Here is an 8826-nt window from a genome sequence, read left to right as displayed (position 1 = left end):
TGCCAATTAGTGCCGCCTATTAGTGCCCAATAGTGCCACCTATCAGTGCCCAGCAGTACCGCCTATCAGTGCCCATTAGTGCTTCATATCAGTGCCACCTATTAATGCCCATCAGTGATGCATATTAGTGCTGTCTATCAGTGCCGCCTATCAGTGCCAAATCATAAGTGCCTATCAGTGCCGCCTCATCAGCGCTTGTTTGTGAAGGAGAAAATTAAATGTTATGACAGAAACTATGAAAAAACTTTTTAGTTTGCTTAGCAAAAAATAAAAACCCCAGAGGTGATCAAATACCACCAAAAGAAAGTTCTATTTGTGTGAAGAAAATTACAAAAATTTTGTTTGGGTACAGTGTTGTATGACCGCGCAATTGTCATTCAAAATTCGAGTGTTGAAAGCTGAAAATTATCCTGGGCAGGAAGGGGTGAAAGTGCTTGGTATTGAAGTGGTTAAGAGCTGATAAGTTACAAGATATCAACATTTTATTATTGGGTTTAGATATTGTAACACAAAGCCTTATGCCTAGGTCAGCAACTATATCTGGTGATTGCATATAGCACCCCTATGTCCTTAAGGAAAGCAGGCCTACTGATACTTGGTTGCCTACACGTCTTAGAACTTGATGTTATGGTCAGACAGCACTGGGACTGAGCCACTGAGACTACCTGTCGTCCTGAGGCTGGTCAGTCAGTAGACAGTGGGGGGTAGCAGAATTCTGAAAAGCATAACCTGAAAACAGTGCAGAGGTCAGGGCAGGTGGCAAGTAATTGTAGTCTAGTTAACAATCCAAGATTCAGGCAGCAATCCAAAGAGCAATCTGGGTACAAAGCAAAGGTCAGCAACAAGGGTATCCAAGCTAATAGAAGTGGTCAGGCTGGGAAACAAACTCGAGTGAGCTGTGGGTTGTGCCATTCCCACCCTAAAGCTCACATAAAGAGGGGGGCAGGAATGATCCGGCCAGTAGCACTTTGGATTAAAGAAAGGAGTGCGCGTTCAGAGCTTTGCTGGAGATGAGCTTGAGCATCTCTAGTTGTGTCATCTAAAAAACATCATTGGCATCCAAAGGGTAAATTTTATATTCATCACAAAATACTGTACACTTTACACTTTAAAATGTAAAAGTTTCAGGTATATTTCTCCTTTATTTCTATCATGGGCACAGCGATTGGAGTCTTAACTCAAAATATCCCATTTCCATTTTCAAACAGATGGGGACCGTCTGGACTTCATCACATGCTATTATTTTGCCAACGTTTAGTTTAGTGCATCATGGAGGAGGCTATGAACTGGCACAGTAACAATGCCCAGATTGGGAAAAGTGCTTAGAGAGCATTTCAGATCTTCTTATATGGAGCATATACTGTATTGTACTCACATCTGAAAGCAGAAAGCTCATTTCAAACCCAGCTCCTGCATACAAAAGGAAAATGAATGAAGTGTCATATAATACATAATTCCCATCAGTGCCACTCTATGGCAGCCCCCTGCTGTCATAGTATAGATGGACCCCTGAGAATAAATGCATTGTTTCCTGAAATTTGATTGGTTGTGCTTACATTAAACCCACCCCCTTCTTTTTAAACCCCACCCTTTTCTCTTGTACACCAGCTGAAGCAAAAGTTGCAGTGCTGCTAATTAACAGTAGGAGGCTTAACAGTAAGTTTACATTTCTCAGAGTGGAGCGGAGTGCCTCCTTACATCTCAGGTGTCCCCACCGGAGTGCCTCCTTACATCTCGGGTGTCCCCAGCAGGGTGCTTCTTTACATCTCAGGTATCCCCAGCGGAGTGCCTCCTTAAATCTCAGGTGTCCCCAGCAGAGTGTTTCCTTACATCTCAAGTGTCCCCAGTGGAGTGCTTCCTTACATCTCAGGAGTCCCCAGTGGAGTGTTTCCTTACATCTCAGGTGTCCCCAGCGGAGTGTTTCCTTACATCTCAGGTGTCCCCAGCGGAGTGTTTCCTTACATCTCAGGTGTCACTGTCCCCAGCCAGCGGAGTGCTTCCTTACATCACAGGTGTCCCCCCCCCCCCCCCCATTGGAGCCCTTCTAAATCCCAGCAGCGGTGTCTCCGCTGCCATTACTGAAGACAGAGGGGGAACAAAATAGAGGCGGAGCCAGCCGGCTACAATAGAAATTGAGCTGCGGCACTGCCCATCCCCACCCTTTCCACAACAGGTCACAGATGACAGACAGACCGGGGGCGGGGGTGGGCGATGCTGCAGCTCTAGAAATTATCTCCGCTGGCCACGGACCTCTAGTGGCGGCGGCGGGCGGTGAAAAATCGGGAAAAAAGTAATTCTATTGGCAACTATGATCAGGACCCAGGTGAGGTAGGATGAAGAGAAACTCTGGATAGCTGCACTCCAAAAATAATCTGTTTTTCTTGTGCCTTTTATTGTAAAGTGAAACTCGCATAACACAAACCACAGCAAAGGTGATACAGAACAAAACTGACACATTTCACACTGGAATCAGTGCTTACTCATAGCTAGTGTGAAACGCATCTGTTTTTGTTCTGTATCACCTTTGCTGTGGTTCGTGTTATGTGATTTTCACTTTACAATAAAAGGCACAAGAAAAACAGATTATTTTTGTAGTGCGGCTGTCCAGAGCTTCTCTTCATCCTGCCTCACCTGTGCATGCATTAGCCAGCACCTGGGACTCCCTATCTGGAAGTAAAGTTATTATCTCAGTGGATAAGAATGGAGCAGTGGCTTTCTTTCTCTCCTATGACCAGGCCCCACTTGGCTGCTGGCCCTATAGCACCCACTTGGGTAGTTCCTCCACTGAATTCTATGCATTAAGGTGAAAAACCTCCTGTGCTGCAGCTGCCACCCAGAGCCCCCCTTTTACATGCCTAAACCCAGTCTTTCCAGCAATGGTGACGAGCACACCAGGTCCAGCCAATGTCTTGTGTCCTCATTGGATAGATTGATAGCAGCAGGAGCCCTTAGTTCCCTCTGCTGTCAATCAAATCCAATGACTTGGGAGCCGGGGGGCAGGGCCGGGTCTTGCGGTCTGTGTCAATGGACACAGCAGCAGAACACGGTAGAGCGCCTGCACGATGCTTCTCTGTCTTGGCACTCGAGAAGATGAGGAGCCAGGAGCACCACGAAGGGAACCCAGAAGAGGAGGATCGGGGGCCACTCTGTGCAAAACCCTTGCACAGAGGAGGTAAGTATGATATGTTTTTTATTTATTTTTTTAAATGAGACTTTACAACCACTTTAAAGATTAATTCCAGGTATGGCAATTTTTACACAGTTACATTGTTCCAGTTTGTACCAACGTAAGTAGTTTTTTGCCATACCTGAGGGATCCCCGTGGAACCTGAAAATCACTGAAGTAGACACTGCTACTATAGTGATCTCCACTAGCTTCTGGGTCCTGTGCCAAGCAGCTGCCATGCTGCTTAGTGAATACGAGGTATAAGAGGTATAAGTATAAGAGGTCATGCGCACAGCACAGGCGTCATTCAGTGAACATTTTACATGATCTCAATGAATGAAAAGTGTTCTCTGATTGGACAAGGTGGACATTTTGATGACAAATTGTTTGGTGTTTTAGTCTCATCTGAACATCCTTAAACGCACCTTGAAGATTCTTAGGCCACATGGAAAATGTGTTCTGGTCAAAGGAGACTAAAATTTAATTATTTGGCCTCAACACGATATGTCTGGTGGAAATCCAATACCGCTCCCCATCCAAAAAACACAATTTCTACAGTAAAGCATTGATGTGGTGACAATGGCAAAGCTAGACAATCTTTCACCCGGGGCAAAGAATCAGTTCGCCCCCCCCCCCCCCCCATACCCAGACAAAGTCAGTCAGTGACCTGGACAAAGATGCCAAACTGCCAAAAATGCCTATCCAGTGTTGCAGGGAGGCACCACGGAGCATAAGTGGGGTTGCCATTGTGACCCCTGACACTACGCCCATGGATAGTGGTTTCTCCAGCATTCATTAAATTGGCAGTGTAAGGCCCCTTTCACTGACAGGTCGGGTCCACCTGTCAGTTTTTTAGGTGGACCCTCCACTGCCCTGTATGGAGTGGCTCATGTAAATGGACATGTGTCCATTGACACCTGCTGACATCCGAACCGAACCTATCTGCTAAAAATAGACAGATGGGGAATCTGTTCCCCATCCATCTGGTGGATCGGATGATAGATGGATGTAAACGGACAAACAGTCCGTTAACATCCAACTACCCTTATAGGAAAACAGGCTGTGTCTGTGTCCGCTCTGCATAGGTGGAGTGGACACAGACTTGTCATCTGCCTGCTCAGCAGGGATCAGCAGAGAGATCCCATGCTGAGCAGGCGAATCTGATGGCAAAATCCGCCCGCCTGTGTGAAAGAAAATGCAAGCAGGACAGCTGATACAATAGACAGGGGCATAAGGCGGGAAAGTGGGAAAATCCCAAGCCATAGCTGTTGAGTCAGTTGTCTGTCCCCTCCCCCCATACTCCTCTGTTTCCCCCCCTGTTCCTCTGGTCCCCCTGCTCCCTTGTCATCCCGTGCTCCTCTGGTTACCCCCTTGCTCATCTGGTCCCCCCTGTGTTCCTCTGGGCCTCCCTGTGCTCCTTTGGTTCCTCCCTGCTCCTCTGGTCCCCCCCCGGGCTCCTTTGGTCCCCCAGTGCTCCTCTGGTCCTCCCTGCTCTCCTGGTCCCCCCTGCTCCCCCCCATGCTCCTCTGACCCCCCTTGTTCCTCTGGTCCCTCCTATGCTCCTCTGGTCCCCCTGTGCTCCTCTGGCCCCCCTGTGCTCCTCTGGTTTCACCTTGCTTCTCTGGTCCCCCCTGTATTCCTCTGGTCCCCCCAAACTCCTCTGCCCCCCCCTGCCGTGCCTCTTTGGTCCCTCCCTGTCCTGCTGGTCCCCCTGTGCTCCTCTGATTCCCCCTTGCTCCTCTGGTCCCTCCTTGCTCCTCTGGTCCCTGTACTACTCTGGCCCCCCCGTACTACTCTTGTCTCCCATGTGCTCCTCTGGTCCCCTCTGATCCACTGGTCTGCGCTGCCCCATGCTCCTCTGGCCCCCCCTTCGGTCCCCCTGCAGCGCTCACCTCCTCTCTTTGGCTAGTTGTGCAGTGTGGGCTAAATAAAGACATGATCCTCAGTACGGAGAAGCTCATCATACAATCAGGAGGGCAGCCACACAAAGTTGTAACATAACCTTCCTCGACACTCGTTCTGCTCTGTACTTCTTCTGCTCTCCAGCTATATTCCCCGTGGCAGCAAACAGGATGGAGAACAGGGGAAGGAAAGACCAGGAGAAAGAGTGCCGAGGAAGGTTATGTTACAGCTTTGTGTGGCTGCCTTCCAGATCATATGATGAGCTTCTCTATGTTGAGGATAATGTCTTTATTCAGCCCGCACCGCACAGCTAGCCAGGGAGAGGAGGTGAGCACTGCGGGGGACCAGAGAAAAGGGGGGGGGAGGCAGAGGAGAAGAGAGAAGGGGCAGTTTGGTTTGCTTGTCAATGGGAAGAAGGTTTATCTCCCAACATGGCAATGAATCAAATCACAGAGCAAAAATGACCACACAGTGGTTGAAGAAGAAAAAGGTAAATGTCCTTGCATGCCTAGTCAGAGCCCAGACTTAAACCCCCATTGAAAATCTGTGGAATGACTTGAAATCTGCAGTCCACAAACCGTAACCATCAAATGCAACTGAACTTGAGCAGTTCTGCAAAGAAGAGTGGGAAAAAATATTGCAAAGTCTAGATGTGCAAATTTAGTAGAGACATACCCCAACAGACTAAAGGCTGTAAAGCAAAAGGTGGCCCAAGAAAATAATGGTGGAAGGGGTGTTTTTCAACAGAGATTCTGTTGTTGATTTTTTTTTTTCTGACATGTTGGTGTTTTATCGTTTACTTGGATGTTATAAGTTGCACTGAGTAAATACAGCTGGATAAAACAAAAACTGTGTCTGTCTTCATTCCAGGCTGCAAAGCAACAAAATGTGATAATTTTCTATACCCACTGTACATGAGCAATGTAAAAAACATATATGACCTCCATGAGGAACAAAACCACCTAGACCATACTTAAATCGGTGGTCCACCCAAAAGTGGACCTTCCGCTCATTGGAATCCTCCCCCCCCCGGCGCCACAATTGGCACCTTTCAGGGGGGAGGGGGGTGCAGGTACCTGTACAGTACAGGTATCTGCACCCACTTCCGGTGTAGATTCTGCAGGAGGCACGCCCCTTTCCGCAGAATCTACGCCCCTTTCCGAAAGTCCCCCGCTGCCTGCTGGGAAACACATGGATCCCAGAGACAGCGGGGACTATCCTTATTGCGCAGCGCGACTCGCGCATGCGCAGTAGGGAACCGGAAAATGAAGCCGAAAGGCTCCACTTCCTGATTCCCATACCCAAGATGGCGGCGGCAGCACCCGAGAGACGATCAAGAGATCGGCTTCGGGTGCCGACATCGTGGGCGCGCTGGCCGGGTAAGTGTCACTATTTTAAAAGTCAGCAGCTGCAGTATTTGTAGCTGCTGGCTTTTAAAAAAAAAAAACGCGGACTCCCGGCGGACTCCCGCTTTAAATGTATCTTACCTCCATACTGAATAAACACTGCTGTATTTAAGGCCAGGGAGGTGTATGGCGGAAGGAGAGAACTTCTCTCCCTCCACCATATACCTGCTTGACCTTAAAAACAGTAGGAGTAGACCAGGGAGGTGCGGCGAGGTCAGTGGCTGGTGAGGCACTGGCTAGTATCAGAGCCACATACACATAGGTTACATACGCCACGATCGTTAGAGCAAGAGCAATAATTGTAGCACTAGACCTCCTCTGTAACTCTAAACATGTAATCTGTAAATAAATGTAAAGTGTCGCCTGTGGAGATTTTTAAGTACTGAAGTTTGGCGACATTCCACGAGTGTGCATAATTTTAAAGCGTGACACATTGGGTATCTATTTACTTGGTGTAACATCATCTTTCACATTGTACAAAAATATTGGGGGTATCTTTAGTGTTTTTATTTTTTATTCATGAAACGTTTGAAAAATTGTTGTAAAAATACTTTGTAACATAAAGAGTTGCAACGACCACCATTTTATTAAGTTTGAAGTTATAACTTTCAATTAGTAATTTCACAGTATATAATACATTTTTTATTTATTTATTTTTTTATTGAAAGCCTGTGGCGTGTAAAACACACTCAAAAACTCACCCGGTGCATAAAAAATGTGCACACACATAAAGAGTGACACAAAAAAGTGCAGATGGGTACACAAGCCCTCTAAAATCAGAGGGCCTTGTCCTGAATCCCCTGGGGCGTTAGGCTCCTGACGGGGACAAGGACACTTAAAACTTGGTCTTGCTGGCCAAAACCAGTCAGACCCCGTTCTTTGGAAGGTCTGCCGAAACAGACCCACCCAAATACTAGGTGAGGCTCCCCCGAATGGGAGACCCCAACCCTAAGGAAGAGGGCGAACTAAGCCAGAAGGCTATGTCCACCCCCTCCCCAGACTTTCAGGACAGGCCCTGGGATCTGTGACCCTACTTATCACAGCAAACGTGAATGGTGACAAAACAAGACGTGACAAACACACAAGAAATTAAATAAATAAAGCGGGTAAGGGATAGTGGAGAGGAGAGTGAAAAGGTGGCCATTGTGTAAAACAATGACCAGGCCCTCTGGCCAGGAATAAAAAATTCCTCTGGTCCCAGCCAAAAGGCCCGGACCAAGAGGCAGGTGCTAAAAAAGCGTGCTATTGGTGCAGTGACCGTGACAGTGACCGTGACCCAAAATCAATGTGACCCTCACTCAAGGTGATCTTAAGGAACCCCTGGACTGCCACTCCAGGGGCACATACTCCAAAGGCTTTCAAGACCGCCCTGACCCACGGTCCGGACCACAGCAGCCCCCACCCTAGGCAGGAAGGCATGAAGATCAGGAAGCTTGGTGAGAGCCCTTTGCCATCAGGCTCCAGCGTCGCTCCCATCACTCCTACCTAATTACATTCGGGAAGTACTACCCGCTCCACCCCCGCAGCATAGAGAGGAGCCGGTCCAGGGCTAGAACTACCCCAATCCAGGCCAGAAGGCCAGGTACTCGACCCTCTGGGTCAGACCAATAGCAGCACCCATCCTCACCAGGAGCACCCTTCCAGACGGCTCAGACTCGACCATGCATTGGCCCCCAGTTTACCGTCAGGTGGCACGACGTGGCCCCTACCGAAAAAGTCCTTCCGGATGCTAATTACGCCATCGGAGAGTGCTGACCAAACCCTCTCTATTAGGGATGGAACAGCGCCTCCTTTGGCAACTGATAAGAACAGATACTACACTTGATCTTAGCCAAAAGACCGAGAAGCGATAAATAATAAATGATTATCTTATAGCATAATAATATATGATTTAGCTTGATTATAACAGTACATTTTCAATGGCAGCAGGTTCTTATTCTTCCTCTTAACTGTGTGAGAAAAACATGGGATTGTGGGTAAATTTTATATCCATAAACCCATGTTATTTCCTTCTAGTTAAGAGTGCTGGGCTGGAAGGGAGCATTTGTCTTTTAGACACATGCATCTTCTATGACACTGCAGTGAGAGGCATGCCTTCACTGCAGCACTTTTATTGGACAGCTGGGGCTAATGGTACTTTACCATTGGTCCAAGACACCAAGCTGTCCATTGAGCTCAGTGCCTCTGACAAGAATTGAGGAGAGTCACTGTGAGCTCATATTCTCAGTCTGCTGCAAACAGAGTGTGCCAGCTTGTATTTAACTGTTTACCAACCAGCCACTGTCATTATACTGCGGCAGGTCGGCACGTTCCCTCAAGCCGTCATAGCTATATGTCAGCTCCTTTAAGCGG

At 47.9% G+C, this 8826-nt stretch overlaps 1 pseudogene; it reads right to left on the bottom strand.

The window, feature by feature from the left end:
• Window positions 1-8217: 8217 nt before the first annotated feature.
• LOC143990588 (U2 spliceosomal RNA) lies at window positions 8218-8325 on the bottom strand (annotated as a pseudogene).
• Between the last annotated feature and the right edge of the window lie 501 nt (window positions 8326-8826).

This window comes from Lithobates pipiens, unplaced genomic scaffold (genome assembly GCF_037356315.1).
Source record: "Lithobates pipiens isolate NorthernLeopardFrog02 unplaced genomic scaffold, aLitPip1_a1.2 Scaffold_18, whole genome shotgun sequence".
Taxonomy (NCBI): domain Eukaryota; kingdom Metazoa; phylum Chordata; class Amphibia; order Anura; family Ranidae; genus Lithobates; species Lithobates pipiens.
This window is presented reverse-complemented; position numbering and strand designations above follow the sequence as displayed.